Here is a 22,114-nt window from a genome sequence, read left to right on the forward strand (position 1 = left end):
ATGATTAAAATGCCAGCAAGTTTTCTAGAAAAGATGTGTCATGTTAACTCAAATAACAGAACTGTTGCATCATTTCAGACAGTTTCAGAATGGACATATCCTGCTAAAATATGGACTTGAAGGTCTAATGAGTAGACCTTTTCTATATTAGCCCAGTTCAGCTAAGTGGCCAATAGTCTTTTTTTGTTGTTGTTACAATCCTGATTAACACTACTTAGAGGGTGTTACATCAATCTTCTTCAATGCAATCATTTTGAATAGACTCCAGATATGTGTAATGAGTTGAGAGGAAGAGGGGAAAGAGGATCATGCTTTTGTATCTCCCCGTTTTTCTCTCCTGTTAGCATTAAAACATTTAAACTGAACTCTGTAGCTAACTCACAAGTGCCAGAACTTTCAAAACATAATGCAGATCAGACTAATGTAAATGTCCTTTCTCTGTGCTCTCCTAGCCCAAGAGCATTGCTATTGCGGTACCTTCAACCCTCCTGTTACCGATTCCACATAATCACAAGGCACTTGCAGAGAAGGATTTAATCACTCTATCCTCAAAGCCAAGGATAGGGCCTCACCAAAGGCAAGAAGTGGGTATGAGTCCCTGTAGTGAAATTAGGAGAAGGACAAAATTTTAAAATATATTTATTTGGTATGTAAAAATTTCTTTGACCCTAATACAGAATCTATCCCTTAAAAGCCAATTCTTCCTCTTAGTAATTCATGAGTTATAAACCTCAACATTTACTTCAAACCTTAAACAGGGGAGAAAAAACTTGGAAAACAATGAAAACCACCTCTACTTTTTAATGAAAGCCAATGACAATTTAATATTTGAAAGTTAGCATTATAGGCAAATTTTGAAGATATCTAAAATATAAGTCTGAGGAATTTCAATTTTTATAATTTCATATGAACTGCATCTATTTTTAATTTGTGTTCCAAGGCTCCTGTATATTTTCCAAATGGGAATGTTGTGTTTTTATCATACTCATATTGCATTTCACCCTTACATAATGAAATAAAGGCATGAGAAAAGCAATGGCTTCCTATTCTAAAGTATCAGAAGCCCATGGGAACCCCAGATCCATTATTTTTTCTACTTTTAGAAATTTTATCAGTTAAAATATTCACATAAAAACAAAAGGATAGATGTATAAGCATATTTACTAAAGCATTATTTGAACTAAAATTTCTGAAAACAATCTAAATGTCCATGAGTAGATGGTATGTCCGTAATATAGCATTATAAAGAACAAAGTAGTTCAATATGTACTTATATAGAATGATCTCCAATAAATCATATTAAATGAAAAAACAGGTGGCAGTGGCACAACCATGTGCAGAGTGCAATCTCATTGATTTCTTTATATATAAGTAATGCATACAAATGAATAGAAACACTATATTTTTAGCAGTGGTTATGCCCAGGAATAAGGGTGGTACTGGGTGGTTATTGCTATCAGGGAATGCTAGCCTATTCAATAAACATCTGCAAAGATTTTTTTTTTATAAAAATTATAATTGTGTTATATGTTTAACTTTTAAAAAATTAAAAGAAAATAATGACCAAATGGGTCAAAAGCTGGATCTTCAATCTGAATGACAGTTAAATTGATTTTATTAGTCCAGAGACATTATACATGGGCAATTTTTCATTGTTCTTTTCTGCAGGCCCTTAAATTTAGCAGATGTTCTTAATTATGTATGTAGCCAAGTCCTACACACCAGCCTTTCCCTAAGGTGGTGTTGTTCTCATAACTATGGTCTTGAGAGAGAGAAAATGTCTCTCTCATTACAAAGTCCATCCTCAAGCACCAGCCAAGCAAAGATGAGAGACCAGTGTTTGCTGGTTCCATGCGGAGTTGAGAATTAATTCAGCTGCTTCTAAGGGTAGTACAATCTATTTTTCTTTATCCTAGTTTTACCATGTGAAAGCAAATCCACAAACTTTATTGCATTTATGGTATTGAATTAAATTGAAGGAAACTCATCTTCCCTCAAATGGGAAGATTATATATGATTGCTAACTTCAAAAATCAGTGGGGAAGATAAAGCTTCAGATAACTATATATCACCCTTGTATGTTTACATAAATAAGTGATTTTATATTTCTATACAAAATATGTTTAGTATGGGTAGATACGTATAACATGTATATTTACTTAAACTTACTTCTCTAAGACTAACAATGACATTAAAAGTGTTTGTATAATTAACATATTTCATGAAAATAACTTTTTATAATTGTCTTATTAGGCACAAAAGCATGAATTATAAATCCTAAATTCAAATTATGGAAAAATGCCCAAATAATCTCCATCTTTAATATACATTAATTTGTTTAAAATTTATTGTTTAAATAATCAATTTGTCTTGGGATAATATGACCTATACCACCTCCACCTAAGTTTGTCTAGAAGGTTGCATACAAGACTCACCTACCAGGAGTTCCAGAATTTCTCAATTGAGTTTAACAACCACTCTCCATAATGAATTATCCAAGAATCTTCATCTGCAATTAGATGAAAATTCAAACTAATATTTAATTAGTTGAAATTGAGGGAGGTGAAGGGGAGGTAAAGATAGAAGTAAAGGTAAGGGTGAAGGAAAGTGACTGGTTTACAAACACTGGCCAATGATGTCTGCTGACTCTGGGAAGAGTCCTAGTACCACAGCTTCTCTTGACACCATGGTACTGCAGCTCACACTCTGCACAGCACCACGTATGCCTTTTCTCATTGCAGTGCTGGTCCAGGACCCTGAAAATCCCCTGAGTGTCTCAGCTTCAGTCTCTAATAATATTGTTCTCTTTTTCCATATCCACATGCTCAGTCATTCTTTCCAAACACATAATACTGGAACCAGAACCTTGTTCTACACTCATTTACACATTTAAATCAGGGCTTTAATATTTCCCCTTCCTCAAGGTAATTCTGATAATTGAGCATTTGCTCTTCCTGGCTGCTCAGCCTAGGTCAGAACCCTTCCAGCCCACCCTAATCAAGTCCAGCAGGTGTCCTCCTTCATATATTTGGGGAGTAAGACATTGGACTTTCAATTCTTCCTCTCCCTTGAGGTCTTGGGACTTTTTGCAAATGGTTCCAGATTCTTCCCAGTGGCCAGAGGCAAATATGCTATTGCCCAGACACCAAATAGCCCTTTGTAACTTTGAATTTTAATGCAAGAAACAGAAAAGCCATCTTTAAAATCTGGAGAGAACTTATTGACTTACAGTATCAGAAGCCAAGCTTTAGTGTTGCTTGCTTTTGCAATATAGCTATATCAATGACCATTAAAGTATTGTCTGGGGACTCCTAGGGCGACCTGAGACCCTTTCTGGGATCTGTAAAGTCAAAACTCTTGTCATAATAAATCTAAAATATTGTTTGCCTTTTTTCATTTCATTGTCTTACTAGTTTGCAGTGGAGTTTTCCTGAGGCTACATGACTTGTGATACCACTACAGGTTAAATGCAGAAGCAGATATGAGAATTCAACCATCTTGTATTAATCCAGGTATGAAAGATATTTGCAAAAAAGTAAAACAATGCCATCCTGCTCACTTTATTTTTCACTTTTTTAGAAAATAAATCTTATAAATAAACATATCTAAAAGGAGATGTTTGCCTCCATCATTGGAAAACAAGTATCTCTTACTCCTTTTTTATATCACTTATAGGACCAAATAATGAGCCTATATCAGATCAAAAGGTCTCCAAGGGGATCTTCTATATAATTAACTTTTTTTGCTAGATCATAAAATAAATAAATAAATAAAGCAAGCCACATATTTACTATGTTAATATAAATATTAATTAATGAATTAAGTGCTAGCCTAAATAAATTTTCAGTATTTGCAGAAGTCTGGAATAATCAAGAATGTCTTGGTCCATGGCTTAAAATTGAAATCTCTTGAAATATGGTGACCACATCCACTTCCATGATTCCAACTGCTATCAATGTGTAAACGACAACTAATTTGGCAATCTCCAGCTCACATCTTTTCTTTGTGATTATTATCCATAATTTCCAAAATCTACAATGGTTTTAGTCTCAATTAAGTGACCATTTGTATCAAAGCTTTTAAAATGGTGTCAGTTAAACATTTTATTATTAAATATCTCAGCAGAACTTCAAACTCTATTAGCCCAATACATCACTCCAATGTGCTCTTTCTATTCCATTCATATGTATGTTTTGTTGTTGTTGTTGTTCATTGAACCATTTACCAATGAACCAATCTGATACCTAAACCCCTCCTCTTCTCCTTTTCTTCTCACTTCTATTGAATGACTGAGTAGATTCTCAGACTCTAAATAGCTCTAGAGTTTTTCTTCCTTCTCACCATTCCTAGCAGCAGTAGCTTAATGTTTAAATGAACTTTTTCTTGGATTACTGCAAAACTTTCTTTTAAAGATTTAAAGTGATTACATCACTTATCTTCCTAAAATAGTTTAATGGCTCCCCATTACAGGATAACACACAGTCTTTTGTACGTCCATTCAGAAATTTCATTATTTGACCCTTAGCTAATTTTTTTCTACTGTGAATATTATCTTCTTCCTTGAAGCACCAGCTCTCCATTCTTCATGGTTTTGTACATGCCGCTCCTTTTGTCTGGAATATACCGCTTTCTTTCCTATGACTGGTAAAGAACTACTCAGTATTCAAGACTCAACTCAGAAATCACTTGGTCTTTGAAAAACTCCCTGAAATCTCAGGCAAAATTGAGCACTTTCTAGTTAGCTTCCTTCTCATGTCTCTACTATAGCACTTCTCATTTCTGTAATATTTTATTTTCTGCTCCTCTGGTAGAAAACAAGCTTGCAACAACAGAAGTTTTTTTTAATTCATATTTTATGGTAAAGGCACTATGTTGATGCTTAGTAAATACTGACAAGAAATAATAGCAAAGACAATGGCCTCACCAAACATAAAATTTATCTCAATCTTGATTCAATTATTTATACCCAACAGCTGCAACTAAAATAAATTTTCTCAGAATACCTATGATTGCAATAAATACAACAGAACAAAATACAAAAAAAAGTGCAAACTCAGATCAAAAAGCAAACAGATTGTTAGCCTAAGTGACAAGAGCAGGGCAGCATCAGAGATGTAAAAGAAAGGAAATGATTCAAAGAAGGGGATTAACAATGTCAATTTCTGCATAGCTCAGAAAAGATAAAATGGAAAAAGAGCTATAGGGTGAGACAGTTAGGTCCTCATTAGTTTCCTTTATTGGAGCAGTTTAGCAAAAAAATAGGAAAGAATCAAGATTTCAATGATTAACAAGCTAGTGGAAACTGAGAATTCTGAGTTGCACACACACATAGTCAAATAACTATATTCACAAGGGTTTAAGTCAGTTTTACCCATAAAGAAAGAACAGTACAACTGTAATTGCCTCTGCTATAAGAATAAACAAAATGGGTTAATTCTAGAAAATTTAAATAGCTATTCAGCTAATAACAGCACAAGAGCATATTTGTGAAAATGTGAAGGTAAGAGCTTATTAGTGAATGCAAATACCAAATATTCATGAATATCATTTCCCAAATTGTTGAAATGACAGACTTTTTATATCTATAACAAATCAATAAGCAAAATAACAACATTTTAATACTATTTTTAAACACTTTTATTGTGAAATATAACACATATATATAAAAGAACAATAAATTTATTTTAACAAGTTGTTATAGAAGAGATTTCATAGTTCGGTATGGGTTACAGTTCCACAGTTTCAGGTGTTTCCTTCTAGCTGCTCCAAGACACTGGAGACCAACAGAAATATCAATACAGTGATTCAGCAGTCATACTCATTTGTTACATCCTAACTTCTCTGGTATAACTCCTCCTTCTCCTTTGATCCTTCTCCCAATATTTAAGATATTTGGGCAAATATTTAGGGATATTTGGGCTATGTCCATTCTAACTTTTTCATGTTGAAAAGGGGTGATTATAACATAGGATAGGGGGATGGAAATAGCTGATGTTCTTGAAAAGGCTGGCCTTTCTGGGTTGCAGGGTTTATCTGGCCTAGGAACCATCTGGAGGTCACAGGTTTCTGGAAAATCAACTTAGTGTATGAAACTTTTGTAGAATTTCAGATAAAGCCCTAGGTGTTCCTTAGGGCTAACCGGAATGATGTTGGTGTGAATTTAGCTAATCATGGCAGTCAGCAATATCTAGCTGAAGCTTGCATAGGAGTAGCCTCCAGAATAGCCTCTCAACTCTATTTGAAATCTTTTAGCCACTGATACCTTATTTTGTTACATTTCTTTTCCCCACTTCAGGAAGGTGTTGTTGATCCCACAGTGCCAGGGACAGGCTTATCCAGAGGGAGTCACATCCTACATTGCCAAGGAAGACTTTCACCCTTGGATGTCATGTCCCATGTGGTGGGGAGGATAATGATTTTCCTTGCAGAGTTGAGCTTAGAGAGAGAGTGGTCACATCTGATGAGCAAAGAGTTTTTCCGGAAGTAACTCTGAGGCATAACTATAGATAGGCTTAGCTTCTTACAGAAATGTGTCATAAGAGCACACCTTGAGGGTGGGCCACGGTGGCTCAGCAGGCAAGAATGCTTGCCTGCCATGCCAGAGGACCCGGGTTTGATTCCTGGTGCCTGCCCATGTAAAAAAAAAAAAAAAAGAGCACACCTTGTATTTATTTTTACCTATTTCTAACCCACAAATAACTATGTAACTCTTAACCTAAGGCATCAGGAAACCAACAAATTTAGAGGCATGGTACTGATAACAGTTCTATAGGATAAAAATGAGTGAAATGAAAAGAGAAAACAGTAATAGCTTTAAGATATCAGTAGCAATACTGCTTTTCCCATGAGAAAGGTAGCAACCTGAACAAATAAAATGTATATTTTTCTTCTAAAAAGTAAGAATAGGAATAACACTGATGATGATAATAATAATAACTAAAGTTCAGTGAACACATCTGTCCTAAGTTCATCTCATTTAATCCTACCAACACCGTTGCATACAGATTTGGAGAAAATAGGGCCAAAGTTCACTGTTCCATTATATATGCATATTATATGTATAACAAATATTGCTTCTCTGAATTCACCTTTTTTACCAAAATATTCAACTCTACTGACCAAAAACATTTACACAAATATTAGAATGTTCCTATAAGTAGTGTTTTATGCACACACATACATGCAACACACACACACACACACACACACACACAAGCTAAACCTGGGTCACTAATAGTGCAAGAACAATAAAGTCAGGAGAATAAAATTTATAAGCTTTTTTCCTCATGATCTTCTGGATTGTTGTGTGTACATATATACATGCTATGTTATTATATATGTTATTTTATACATATATATGTTATTGTATATATTTTAAATATATTATTATATATATAAATAATTTTCAAAATCCTTATAAAATAAATGGTATAATAATCAATTATTGATTTTATATAAGCAAACACAACTAAATCAAAGTGGATATTAGGCTAAAGAGAATCTATGTGCTCATTATTTAGACCAAGTAACAATCAATTTGGGGCCTACGTATGTAGAAAATTCTGACATTTCATGTATGGACAAGTATGAGCTGGGTTCTTCCTTCCCTTTATATACCTTTTTTTAATCTTTATTTTCTAGCTAGAGGAAACAGAGGTTGTTTTCACAGATTATTTAACTCATTTCAGAGCTTTCAGAGCAAGTACAGAACTTGCCCTTCATATAGAAACAACAGAAGGAAAGCTGCTGAATATTTAATAGAGCTAGAAAATACTACATTTAATATTCTCTTGAGTTTCACAGTGCTGACTTTGAAAGAAGCCCACAGTGTCTCTTTTCCATATCTAGAATCTTAAAAATGCAATCCCAAATCATTCTCTAAAATGGCACACACCACTTGAATGGCTACAATTCAAGAGTAAACCATTTCTTTTAAGAAATGCACTGAAACCTCCCGGCTAATTGGGAAAAGATAACTAAGGACTGTTCTTTGGGTTTTTGTTCATGTTCTAGTTTTTATCACCTTATTTCTCCTTTTAAGATATCAACATTTTAGCAACAGACAAAATTTTATCTAGGCTTTGTTTCATTTTGCTTTGTTTTGTTATTTTGTTTTAGTTTTCTATGTTCGATTGTTTGGTAAGGGGCAAATTTTAGGACTAATAAGCAAAGCAGCCATCTAAGAATCTTGAATAGTTATTGCATAACCAATATGCTTCATCGTTTTTGATTCTGCAAATGTGAACAATCCTCTAAACAAAGTAAGGTCTTGAAAGAACTAGAACTGGAAAAGGGCCCCACATAACTAAAAGTCCTTCCTAGCTGGTTACAGTTCTTCAATGGACTCTTTGAAAATCCCCTACAGTTTTGTTTCTTCTCTGTTCTGTGATTTTCTTACAAGTTGTACAAGAGTGTTTAATATAATTCACAAATATTTCTTGGCCAACTTTAAGTCAAAAGCATTCTACTATGAGGGTTCAGAAAATTACAATCTATTTGGGGAAAAAAATAAAGAAATAAACAATTCAAATAAAGGTAAACTATAGTCCTTTCAATAGGAAAGAGACAAAATATTGCACAACCACCCATCAATCCACTTCATTCTTGCTTCCATACATTTCTACAAGAACAGTTAGCTCTTGCTGCTGTCACAAGTTGAAACCCTGTTGCCAAATCCAATGGGTATTTTAATACTCACAATCTCAAAAGCAGTAAACAATGTTGAAAACTCTCTCCCTATAAGACATTATCACTTAGTTACTTCCAAGATAGCATCGCTTTGCTTTTCGGATTTTCTCCACTTATCTGGGAAATACTTCTCAATATTTTTGCCAAGTCTCTTCCTTCACCTGATTATCAAAAGTTGGAGTCCTACAGAAGTTGGTCCCAGGCCCTTTTCTCCATCTAGATAATCTGATACAGTGCAACCATTAAAACTTCCATCTATTCTCATGTGATTCCATTCTGACTATGCTGAGCTGTACATGCATGCACTCAACTGCTTTCTTCTCATTGTTACAAGGATATGATGTCAATTAGCTTTACCAAAATGAATTATTGATTTTCCTCCTCCAAAATCTGTCCTTTGCTTCATCCTCTCTGTCTCAGTAAATGGAACCAAAACTGAAAGTTCACCAGGTGCCTCCTTTTTCCCCCCCCTTCAATATTTAATCCATTGATTGACCTTAGTCCAAGTGACGGTCATCTCTTTGGGCAAATGCCATAGTCTCTTTGTTCCCTTGGACACTGTGGTAGTTACCTATTACTGTGTTAGTATTACCCCCAGATTTAGCAACTCAAGCAGATTAAAACAACAAATATTTCTTACTTCAGTTTCATGTATGTCTGGGTGGGTCTAGGTGGGTTTGGCTCAGGGCCCTTCAAGAGGTTTGATCAAGATTTTCACCTGGCCCTGTGGTTATCTGCAGGTTTAACTGGGGCTAAAGGATATGCTCTCAATGTAGCCACTCACAAGACTGTTGGCAAGAGACATCAAGTCCTTGCTGGGCTTGGGAAGAGGCCTCAGCTCTTCGCCATGTGGACTTCTCCTTATGGCATCTTGAAAGCCCTCACCACATCATAGCGTGGCAGCTACCCTTCCCAGAGGGAGTAATCCAAGAGACAGAGAGAACAAGGAAGAAGATGAATGTCTTTTATGACCTGGTCTCAGAAGTTACACATGATCACTTCCACCATATTCTACTTGTTCGAATCAAATCCTAATTCCAGACCGTATTCAAATGGAGCTCCACCTGGAGGAGTATCAAAGAATCTAGGGAAATACTTTTAAACCACCAGTCTTCTTTTGCCCAGAGTGCAGGGCCTTTATACAAAACAACCCCAAGACCATTTTGGTGAGTGAAGTGTAATGAAAGAGTTAAGCAAATGGGTAAATTCAAATAATTGTAAGTTTAAGAGGATATCAATGGAGAGAATGGCCACTTAAAGAAATTAGGTGAAAACCTTTAATGTTACTGAGGAAGACTAGAGGACATTCAGGAATTCTGTGAGCAACTTTAATGAGAAAAAGTAGTTAAACACATGAATTTACAGATGCAAGCATGACCTTAAATGAGGAAAGCCTCAGAACGTGGTATGAACTTGGCAGTGGGTAGTATCTTTTTTCAAGGAATAGTAATTGGAAGCAACTCTAACTGAAAGTAATGTTAGGAGAGTTTAGGTTTCGCTTATTGCAGGAAGGTGGAAAAGGATAACAAAATGAAGCTATTATCTGGATTAGATAATTCCTAAGAAACATAGCTTATGTGTTTCATGGGATCTAGTGAAGGAAGAGAAGAGCATCATGGCTCAGGTTATTATAGTTATGAGAAGGAATATGAAAAATATGTATATGTTGAAAACATTGACTGGGGAAGGAGACCTGAAATGGAGAGCACAGAGTCAGATTAAGGATTCAGGTAGATAAGGAACAGTGAGGTTCCAGCATACAAGCAATAAAAAAATTGCAGGCAATGAAATGAGATGGAGAAAATTCCCTGTTGAGTGAGTTCTGTGAAAAGATGGAAACTTGTAATGTACAACTAATATATTAAGAATCTGGGTTTCAATTGGGCTAGCCTTCCCAGGGTATCCACCTGTCTTGTCTGACCCTGGAAGAGCAATTACTTTGCATATAAATTTTTTTTCAACAGCAGGAATGAGGAATGAGTGGCAATGATAAGTGAATATTAGCAATATGTTGAGAGTGGAGATGAATGTGGGTGAAAAGCTGAATAGGCAGAAGTTGGTAGAAGAATACAGACAATGGGTCGTCATTCCATGAACTAAATCAAAAATATTTCATTCAATAAACAATCACTGACAATGTTGCTGGTAAATTAAATACAATGTTTTAGATCCTTAAGTTTCTTACTCCACATTTTGGACAGCAGAATCTGCAAATGGATCAGAGACAGAACAAATCCCTTTTTAATTTATGATGAACATATTTAGGCTGGTGAGAAGTAGATAAGAAAAATAAGATGCAAAAGCAAGACTGGTCAAGGTCAAATAGGCTATGCCTCCTATATAAATAGCATATCTCATATGTCAATATGTTGATTTTGGCAATCAATTATTACCTCTCCCAACAAATTAGTCACACATGTTTGGATGACTTTGAAAACATTAAATAAAACATAAAATTATTTTCAGTTTCTTAGTGTTACAAAAAAATGATATCTTGACTGTAAGTGTCTAAATTGAGAGTACAGAGAAAAATCACCCATCATTTTTGGAATTTTGAATACGTTTCTAAAATAAGACTCATTTCCAGATAGTCGAATGCTGAGAAGCCAAAGTTGATAAGAATGTCACTTAATCTTAATTCTATTTTGAAATACCCTTCATTAACTTCTTTATTCTTTTATTACACTACTCTAAGGTGCTATTAAATGCAGTCTCCTTTAGACTCTGAAAGAATCTAAAGCCAACAAAAACCACATATTGAATAGACATTACCACCTCTCCATTACACCACTTATCTTTCAAGATGCCGATCCGTGCTGCGGGTGTAAATGTCTTAAAAAGAGAGAGTTCCATTTAAATAGTGTTTAGTAAATTAAGATTAGAGCATAGAAGTGAGTTAAAGAGACAGTTCACTTAATTTCTGAAATTAAGTACAAGGAAGAAGTAGTATGAACACAATAAATATTTCTCTAAATCATACAGATTATTATGAGAACACAATGAAAGCACATCAGACTGGTACTGTCATTCAAAGACTAGGTTTAAGTTACTTCCCATTGGATTTTGGCTCTGCTGTTGCCAATGGTGGCAACTGTTTGCAACAAGACAGATGCTTTCAAAAAAGAACTCTGAAATGACAAGCGACGTCATGCTCAATAATGTCATTTCCAAGTTTATTCCTTATGACAGGTTATGTTGCCTTTTTTCTTTTTTCTTTTTATAGGTTAAAATAAATTTTATCTAAATGCTAGAAGGAGTATTTACAATTCACAAATTCTCTACAAAACAACTGTCAATCTTGGGCCAAATTTTGTAACAATTTCTATGCAGACTTGGAAATTTTGCTGTGAAATAACTTCTACAATATATTTGTTTTAGTATAACATCACAACATTAACTTTAGCAAAGTAACATTTAAAACTGCAGTATTTGCATGCAAGTGAGTGAGCTCAAAGTGTCTTGAGAGTTTTGGTCTTTGAGAGCACACCTGTAGTTTAACAAAGACTGACTTTGTATCTTTATTTCAAAAGCATACTTGTTCTCCAAAAAGATGACTAACCAACTGATGCCATCCCTGAGAGGAGAATTCCAACCACCAATTTAAAAGGAATATGACTCTGTAAAGTGATTTGCCTCAAAGACATGGAGGCAAAATCAATGTCAAATTACTTGAAATTAAAAGGAATTTAAAAATTCAAAGTTTTGGAATTTCTTCCCTGAGTTAGTTGCTTTTTATACACAGTCTATAGTAAAATAAATACATTCCATTATTCCAAGTGGTGCTTACAATTGTCATGGCTCTTCGTGCTGAAAATAGATTAGCTACAACTCAAACAGCACAAAGTGATAGCAATGACATGTTTCATGGAAATCTGTAGTGAGATGCAGTCTTGTAGAAACTTTCTCACTTTGTTTCTCTCCTAATAACACTCCTAGACTCTTCAAGTTATTTTCAGATGAGGAACTACAAGACCACAATGAAGGACAAGTAGACCATCCTACATTGTTGCATAACCAATTGCGCACTGGATTTCCCTTAGAGTTTGATACTGACCAACAAGTGATCACCACAGATGATATATACCTTGGTTCAAGAAAGCTGATGATGTTCAACGTTTCTCTCAGCTGGAGGGCACATGGCTGGCTTGCCCCCCCTTTTTTAATGTAATTATACTGAGATATATTCACACACCCTATAATTATCAAAGTGTACAGTCAATGGTTTACAGTATCATATAGTTGTACATTCATCACCACAATCAATTTTTGAACATTTTCATTACTCCAAAATAGATATATAGGAATAAAAATTTAAATTAAAAGGAACATTTTAAACATCCCATACCCCTAATTCCTTCCTATTATTTATTGTCCTTATTTTTTTACTCATCTGTGCATTCAATGGTTAAAGGGAGTGTCAACCACTTCTCTTTTTTTCTTTCAAAATTCATACTTGAATTTTGTGACTTTAACTCTCAATTAAAGAACACAATTTACAACATTTGCACCAGGCAAAAAAAAATTTAGAATGCATTATTTGAAACATTATATTGTAAATATGTACACTCTCCTGTACATATAAATGTGTGTAGCATAGTGCTAACAAATAAGATACAAAGCTTATATAAAACTTTTATGAATCTTATGACATTGCAATTATACTTCACCAAAATCTCATAAACAACTAGACGGGTAGAAAATAAAAATTAATATCAATGGACTTCTTTATTACTTGAGCATTTCCACTAATCTTTATTTACTAATTTGATCTTATAAGTCAACATTCACATTAGAAAAAAGCAGAAATGTAAAAATTGCATATGATTACCAATCCATGAATAATGAATTTCAATGGTCACACAAGACTGAACCACTAGGATTTAATGAAACCCCAGTAAACAGTTAACAGCTGTTCCTTCAAAGCACCCTAATATCAGGTAAGTATGTAGTAGTTCAGTATATTGAGGTGTTTCAGCTGACATGCTAATTTGATGTAAATCTAACATCACTTTTGGAATTGAGGAACATGTAGTTTCTACTTAGTTACAGATATATAATATTTCTCAGTTATCACTTACTAACCTTCTCTAAAATTTCAATTACATAATGCTCAAAGACAGAATTCATGTGAGTCAATTTCCCTTGATTTTCTCAAGTAAAATTATTCATGTTTTTAATTTTTTACACATCTCATTTGTACCAATAAAAACATGAAATATATTAACAAAATCTTTTCCTGAGTGAGAGGTACTTTAAAACTATAAAATATCTCTCTAATAAAAGACCTTTCTCTTCTTTCACAGAATTATAAGAATAATTCAAGAACACATAACTTTGTAGTATTAATATTTTCTATTCAGTTTTATTTATCATTTTCTTATTTCTTCAACATTTATTCAGCACTATTTTTTATAGTGATCCAATGTTTAATGTGTCACAATAAAATTTCCTCTCTGCATCATTAAGTTCTGCTACAATGATGTTGCTATATAATTTCTAATATAACCAAGATTAATATTTTCCTACAGGGAACATACTCCTGTACTATGGAAGTAATGTTTTTAAGTGTTTTTTTCCCAATAGAGCAAGGTCACATAAATTTAGTTATACAGATGTTACCATCTATGACTAAATTAATAGCTTCCCAAATAATTTAAGCTTTTGGTCATGATTTCTGCGCAATTGAAAACATTCATTTGCACATGGAAGTGAAATATTTGGATAATAACTAAATCAGATGACTCACACTTAACTTACTAAGATTGTGGCATTTTACTAGTACAGGAATGATGTGGTTGTATTACATAGAACTGATCTCAAGCAGTATGCTCTTTCTTCTAAAGTAATCATATTTTTAAAAATGAAATTCAAATATTAATTTCAGAAAATCCAATATATTTTGGAGCAGAATTGATCTGTGTATTCTTTTCCTTACAATTAATAGCAAAGAAAGGATTTCAACATTTAACAAGATGTGGTCTAAAACTGGTAAGTGTTATTTTTGTACTGAATAAATTTATTCCAATTTTTTTATCTTTATCAAATTAATAAAGAAAAGAATGTTATACCTGTAAAAAACTTTAAAATCATATAGTCTAACCCCTTCAATTTATGAATGACAAAATATGCCTAAGAAGTTAGGTGACATGACCAGAGTTGCCTAAAGAGTTAATGCAAAATCTTTAATCTACAAGACTATTTACATGCAGTTTGATTTAAAATTTTAAAAATAATTAAACAGATAAATTACAATGCATTAAAGCATATTAAATCTTATTCAAGAAATGCACTAAGCATGCATTCAACCAAAACTCATTGAACAGCTACCATACATAAGATCGATGACAGACCAGTGACCATGATAGATATAAACAGTCTCGTAATACTAAAGAGACAGAAAAAATAAATTCTTCCTGGGGGAGTATAGAAAGGTTTCATTGTTGAGTTAACAATGGACTCTACCTATTCCGTTAAAAAGCCTTTCTTAACTCTCTTCCACTTGCTTAGCTGTGTTAGAAGAAGAATCATATGTAAAATCTATCAAGACAGTACTGAAAATAGGTTCTACCCTTTAGCAACCTGCTCTAAGTATATAAAAATATTTTAAAACATCAACACAGAGAATGTGTTCAACAGCAGAAGCTACTCTCTCTTCAACTCCTTAATTATGCCAGTGATTAACTGCCACTCTTCAGGGTTCCTATAATATAATATGCCTTTTGTTGACACATATTTCATATTCTATCTGGCTCCATTCTCTCCAAACTCCGAATTCTTTGGGGGCAGAGAGAAAATCATCTATTCTTTATCTTCTGAATGCTACACACATAGAGGAACTTCCATAAGACTTCTGTTGAACTGAAAATTAAACTAGGTCCAGTTGAATAACCATGGAGGTTACCTCTCAAGAAAGAAGCTGAGAAAATTACTTTCCAGGGAAGGAAAAATTTGCACAAGGCACAGAATTATGAAAGAGTCTAGCAAGTCTGGGAGATAGTTTGGCCAAGTATTCACATCTTGGATGGGTAGACCATGGTAAGGAAAGTGAAAATATGTTGCTTATGAAGTGGATGGTAAGTGATGAGTTGGATCTAAATTGGACATAATCTTAGGTTCCATAACAACCACTGTGTATTTTCTATTTACCACAATTATCGAAGGGATGTTTTAAAGCATGACAGTGGCATAATCAGTCTTTGTTTTTATATACTTTTTAGTTGTGGAGAAGGGAAGACTTTTTGGGGGGGAGGGGGGGAGACTAAATAGAAGTATGTCCCCAAACAACTAAGCTAGAGATGATGACAGCATGGGTTAAAACTGTGACAGAGGCCATCAGGATGGAGAGAGCAAACAGGATTCAAGATACATTTCTAGGGTAAAACAGACTTAATTTGTGACCATATTGTGTTAAGACTTATTTTATGAAGTTAATGTATACAAAGAAGAAGTTAGAAATGGGAAAAGGGAAAGTCATGTAGACAATTTAAGGACATCTTACTCCTGTGGGAATTATCTACTAACAAAACATAAGTTTTGATTTCCAAAAAGCCAAAGGAGGAAAGAGATTTGAGGAGAAGTGTATGACCACCAGTTACAAATATCAAGGAGAAATCAAAGAAAATTAAAAATGGATGTGGAACTTAGAAAATGGGAAGCAATCAATGACCAGAATGAAAATGGTTTCGAAGGAATGTTGAACCCAGAGGCAAATTGTAATAAATTCAGAAATGACTGGGATAGAGGAAAGAAATGTTAATTTCTCTTCACAAAAGTTGCTATAACATGAATATGAAATTCAAGGCAAAGTAGCCACATCTGTACATCAGGAAAACAATAAACAGTATCTAGCTAATTTCTCTGCAATGAATTTCAGGAGAGATAGAAGATTTCTCTCACTGGCACTTTTACTAATGCATAGAATGTGGAGATCAACAATCATTAGATAAGCTATGGCACAAACTCAGGAAAGCACACTTAATTGCAAAAAGAACATAGATAAATAAGATTATTATTCTGGCCAATTTGTTTTGATCAGTGCAAAAAACATTTTCATAATAATTTTTAGGCATAACATAATCTCTCTTTATCTAAACCCTGAGTGTAATATAAAAATACCATAGCATAATATTAAAAATACTGATGAATTAAATATTTTCAGAAGAAAATTCCCAAACATCTTCTATTACATGCATTCCCAGTCCTTAAGGTGAGAGACTCATAAAAAAGAACTTTAAAAAAGGTCCCTTGTGGGCGGTGTGACGGTGGTTCAGTGGCAGAATTCTTGCCTGCCATGCCATTGGCTCAGTAGCAGAATTCTCGCCTACCATGTCGGAGGCCCTGTTTGATTCCCAGTGCCTGCTCATGTAAAAAAAAAATTTCTTTGCATGATTCTTAAATACTAGTACTATAAACTGATACTAATATTGTGTAAGTGTATTTATGATAAATTTAATAACATACACCTTCTATAAAGTTAAGACATCTTAATTTAGTTTAAAGAAACTAAATTTATAAATTATAACTCCTGATAAAAACAGCGCTTGTGGAAAATAAATGAATACCAAATATTTTTTAAAACTATTCTTAGACGAAGGTGCTAAAATATATCCATAGAATATATACGTGCAGAGGCAGAAAATGATATATTAAAAAATGCATGCTTTACTATTAATAGTCCATTTCTTAGCAACAGATATCTTAACATATTTATTTCACTCCATTTTTTATTTTCAGCTTTCTCATGGTTTTCCTATACCTAATCATATTTCATGACATAGTGGAGAGTAAGTTTTATAGAATTAGGTTCAATTACATCCTCACCATATACTATCTTTGAAACTCTGCAAAATTTACTTAGGATATTTGTGCCCCTCTTTAAAAGTAGAGACAATAGAACTCTTTATATAGTTACTATTTGATTCTGAAAATGATCTGACATATGTAAAAGGTGTGGCATAATACCAAGTTTACCTTTAGTATTAAGAAAAGCATTTGCTGTGATTAGACTAATTTTTTAAAATACACCCATGCCTTACCATGTCCCGTGGTTTGAGAAACTGACAAAGACTTAATTTCAGATTAAGTCTCACAAACTGGGACAAGAGCCATGGTTCAGCATGTTTATTGAAAAGGTATTTGAAAAAAATCATGTTTCGTATCTTCTACGTTTTAGACCTACCAGCTTTGCTAATCAAAAGACATACTAAAAAAATTGTTATACTTTCTTGGTATTAAAACTTAAATACAAGTGTTCTTCAATATATATTCAATTTGATGTATATAAGTTTACTAATATACAATTAATCTATCTTGGATCTAATAGTGAATTGGTATGTATGTCTCTTTATCTTTCTGCTGATACTTGAGTTGCCTTCCATTACAGCTGTTCTTGTAACTGTTACTAAATATCATTTAATCAAAGAAGAGAAGAATTAAAAGTGACCTTGATAGTTGCAAGCACTATGGCATGAGAGATGTGATCTCTAACTTGATTCAAATAAAAGGGTTTAAATTATGTTAATCACTGATAAATAGATCGAACACGTATGATTCAAACTATTTAAGAAAATACAAAGATGTAATGTTGAAAGGCAAGGAACTAATTCTTTTCCAATCACACAAAAAATGATAGTTCAGAAATATATCTGATATCCTTCAGGGAGTCCAATTATTTGAACTTGTGCATTAGAGATATTTAACATCCTCTAATAACTGAAACCTTAAAAATAGAGAACATTTGGGAAATCCAAAGATAGGAAATTTTAGAATACATAAGAAGGAAAAACAATAGAAAAAAATCAAGTAAGTTCTAGGTGCTTTATGGCTACTTTTCAGGAACTCTTCTATAGAACTGGAATTTTTTTCTGGAACTTGCTGACTGCCTGGGGATGGCAACCTTAACTTGCAATTGTCTTTCTTTTGTCAGTTTAAATCAGACTTATAATGCTATTTCAGTAAAGGTTTTGAACTGAAGACCTTGAAATGGCTTTGATCTGACATGATTTTAAGACATTAATCTGTCAAAATTGCCAAATAAATATAACTTGCAGACTATTATGGGATTTAGAATAAGACAATTTCCACTAAAGTGAGCAGGAGGGGTGCCCAATCAAAGGAATAGAGGTACATCCCTTGTTACCAAAATGTCTATTTATGTCCAAGAAAAAACAAATTTGCTTCAAATTGAATTAAGAATTTTAGAGCTCATTCTCTAGTTTCATAATTCTGTCAAGGTCATTTATTTGTTAAGGCCTGATATTCTATCATCATAAAAGAACTACTGCCATTTCTTGTATCATTTAGTCAAAGCATATAATGTCTTTAAGACTCTAAGCTTCTAATGACAATAATATAGATAATAACTTATAGTCTTCAGTTACTTTTTAATAAACTTAATTCTAAATGAAATCTTGGCTGGCTAAATTCTTCTGAAAAGCACTTTTGATTGTAAGTGGGAAATACATAAACAAGGTTTTCAAAGGAAAAGCAGTTTTTCTGAGGCAATTTCTGAAGACACCTCCCCCCACCCCTTTTTAAGTTCTAAGTATCTCCTCGCTTCTTTAGATGGATAATAGTTTCACAAAATTATACGCAAGAAAGAACTCAATGGAGGGCATCTGCATGTTTAATAAAATCTTTCTCTCTATAGTTTTAATATCGCATTACCTTCAGATAGAGACATATGATCTTATTTTGAGTGTTTTGTTTGTTTCCTTGCTTAAAATGTTCTGCACATTTAGATATACTGCACCTAAATTTAGGAAGCTGTGAATTATTCATATAAACTATGTGCAATTAATAAATCTGTTTACAGGGATAAGAATATAAAATTCTAGAAACAGAAATAGATGATTTTCTACTACCTTCAGGGAATAAGCTTAAAGAAATGATTTAAAATCCAGAGCACATGTGAATTCATCAGCTATCTAGATTCTAGATAATAACTTTCCTTAAGATACTGTCTTTCAATTTACAATTAACTCAATGAATCTAAATAAAACTAAATATATTTAACCTAATTATCACTACTGCTTTGTATTGAAATTCTTCTGTTCCACAGTGATTTTTCCCTATATCTGTTTCAACTTGGTCACACATCTCTGTTATGACGATTCATATTGTCTGTCTAGTGAAATTGTAAGCACATTGAGGGGAAAGATTGTCTCATACAAAATAATCTGCATTAAAAAAAAAAGGTTTAGAGCAAAATGGTAGTTTTAGTTTTAGGATTGTCCTAAATTGATGGTCTGTTTCCCTGGTAGAAAGTATAGATGAGTTTTATCAAGTTTCTGACACTTTATAATTCCACTCTTCTTGACCTGTTAAAGAAATAGCATCAAATGAAGTTGCCTCAAGGCAATAACTACATTGACCTTTACAGTTTTAACCTCACTTACAATTTTGTTTTCTCTCTGTCACTAAATTCTTGGCCTCTTGGGTCCTGTGTATAGTTCATGATTTGGACATGGTCTTAGAGAGATTTAAAAATCACAAAATTATTAAAATTATAAGCATGGACTAAGTACTATGTTTTACTCACCTCTTAATTTTATTTCATAAACATTTATTAAACACCTACCATGTTCCAAATATTATGTAAGAAACTAAGACTACAAAGATGCATGGGATATATTCCCTGGCCTCAAATATACTGAAGTGCTAGTCAAGAGGCAGGTAATTAATACTCCAATGGTGTAATAAGTGTTGCATTAAGAGAAACACAATGTACCCATGGAAGCACAGAAATAGATTTCTCTAACTCAGAAGAGAGGATGGTGTAAATGTCACTTAAATCAAAAGCCAGAGTAGAGAAGAGGAATGGGTATTCCTGGATCAAGAAAGATGAGAGCATTTGGGAAGAGATAGGGATGTGAGAAAGTGAATTGAGTTGTATCGTTGGATGAAAGTTTCACATGAAGGAGTAGAAGAATGTGAATCTAAAGAGATTAGAAGGAAAGAAATCATTTAGGGATCTGTATCTTAGTCTGAATCTGTACAATTTCTACTTACGTTATGATCCACCTCCAGAATGCAAGGTTCTTGATACTTTTTGTTTTAATATCTCCCATGCACATTACTGTATTTTCAGTAAAGTAGTTGTTAACATGGTAATTGTTGTCTTTATTGTTTTGTTTCAAAGCATTTCTTTTCTGGTTAAATATATCTATCTTTCTCTATGCATTACAATATAGTGTATGCATTATTAATTGTTTTTAATGAAGTTTAGGAGTCTAAATTTTTTCTATTGGAAATTATTTCAAAATTATCCTAGTCAGTGGTGAGAACATAAGTTAATTTATACACGCTCCAGTTTCACCAACTTTTATTGATACAATAAACCTATACACCTCGATATTGTGAGTGCTAGTTTCATTAGTATTTGATGGGAAACAAAAAAATCTCTTTTGGTATCATTACTTAAGAATGCAATAATTTCTATATGAAAAACATCATTAATGTCAGTCATTTTCGTAAGATTTAATAAGCTCCTGTCTTATGGATATGAGTGACTCATACAATAATTACTTTCCTATACCTGGCCATTTTGGAAATATCTCATCACATGCTGTTTGAGCAAATTTAAGCTTGTTTCTTAATGGGATAGTCCATGCCTCTTAGCAACTGTAACAGAGAAAACAAGGTAAGGTTTTTTATGCAAATCAACTTCTTGGCATTACTCATTTGTTCTTTTCTTGCTTAGTCAATAACTTTGAAGGACAAAAAGTTCCACTCTCCTAAAGTACTGCAAGATATATATTAATTGTATCTATGCCAACTATCTTAAAATAAACACAATAATTCTTGAGTTTTAGGAAGGAGGCTTCATCAATTTAGGGCCTATTCATGGGTAACATCCTTTGTTTGAATGCGTAAATAATGACGGAATAAATTCTCCCAGCAATGTACACAAATATACAAGTCAAGGGCCAACGAAGTTGAGCTTGCAGTTGTCCTGGTGAAGAGGAATAAGAGTATAACATTTAGGAGCAGAGATACATGGTACACAGGCATCCAGAGAGGAGGCTGTGTTGGAAAGCAAAATAATACATTAAATCACTTGTTAAATTATAAGAAGAAGCTGGTGTTGGGAAGCAAAATAATACTTTAAATCACTTGCTAAATTATAAGACGAGAACTCTAGCTATCATTTGCAATTATCCCATTCCTCTTTCTGCCTCAGTTCTCAAGCTCTCAGGCTGTATTTTAGAGTTGTCAAGCTCTGTGTTGTTATCCTTACTAATACTATCTTTTGTGAACCACCTCAATAAAAGATATCACATTCAGCCCATCCTAGATGACCTTGTATATGAATCTATATGGATAGATTAGTCAAGAGTAATAAACTATCAATTGTGAATAAGTGCAGGGAGAAAATAATCTGAGTGAGAACCAGAAAGTGCAGGATATGTACCTTCAAGGTACAGAA

At 33.4% G+C, this 22,114-nt stretch overlaps 1 protein-coding gene across 5 annotated transcripts in view; it reads right to left on the minus strand.

Annotated features, from left to right (window-relative positions):
• KCNC2 (potassium voltage-gated channel subfamily C member 2) overlaps positions 1 to 22,114 on the minus strand; it is a 177,368-nt gene that overhangs the window by 16,656 nt on the left and 138,598 nt on the right. Inside the window, exons 3-4 of one of the 5 annotated variants that reach the window (XR_013155823.1) lie at positions 2,436 to 2,509; positions 478 to 598 (exon numbers count right to left, since the gene is read on the minus strand). The exons of 2 other annotated variants lie outside the window; for them this stretch is intronic. The gene's annotated coding sequence lies outside the window, so the exon portion shown is untranslated. Of the gene's footprint in view, positions 1 to 81; positions 599 to 2,435; positions 2,510 to 22,114 lie in introns of those variants that run through there. 2 more of the 5 variants (XR_013155822.1, XR_013155824.1) reach the window with 2 other exon arrangements.

This window comes from Tamandua tetradactyla, chromosome 7 (assembly GCF_023851605.1).
Source record: "Tamandua tetradactyla isolate mTamTet1 chromosome 7, mTamTet1.pri, whole genome shotgun sequence".
Classification (NCBI taxonomy): Eukaryota; Metazoa; Chordata; class Mammalia; order Pilosa; family Myrmecophagidae; genus Tamandua; species Tamandua tetradactyla.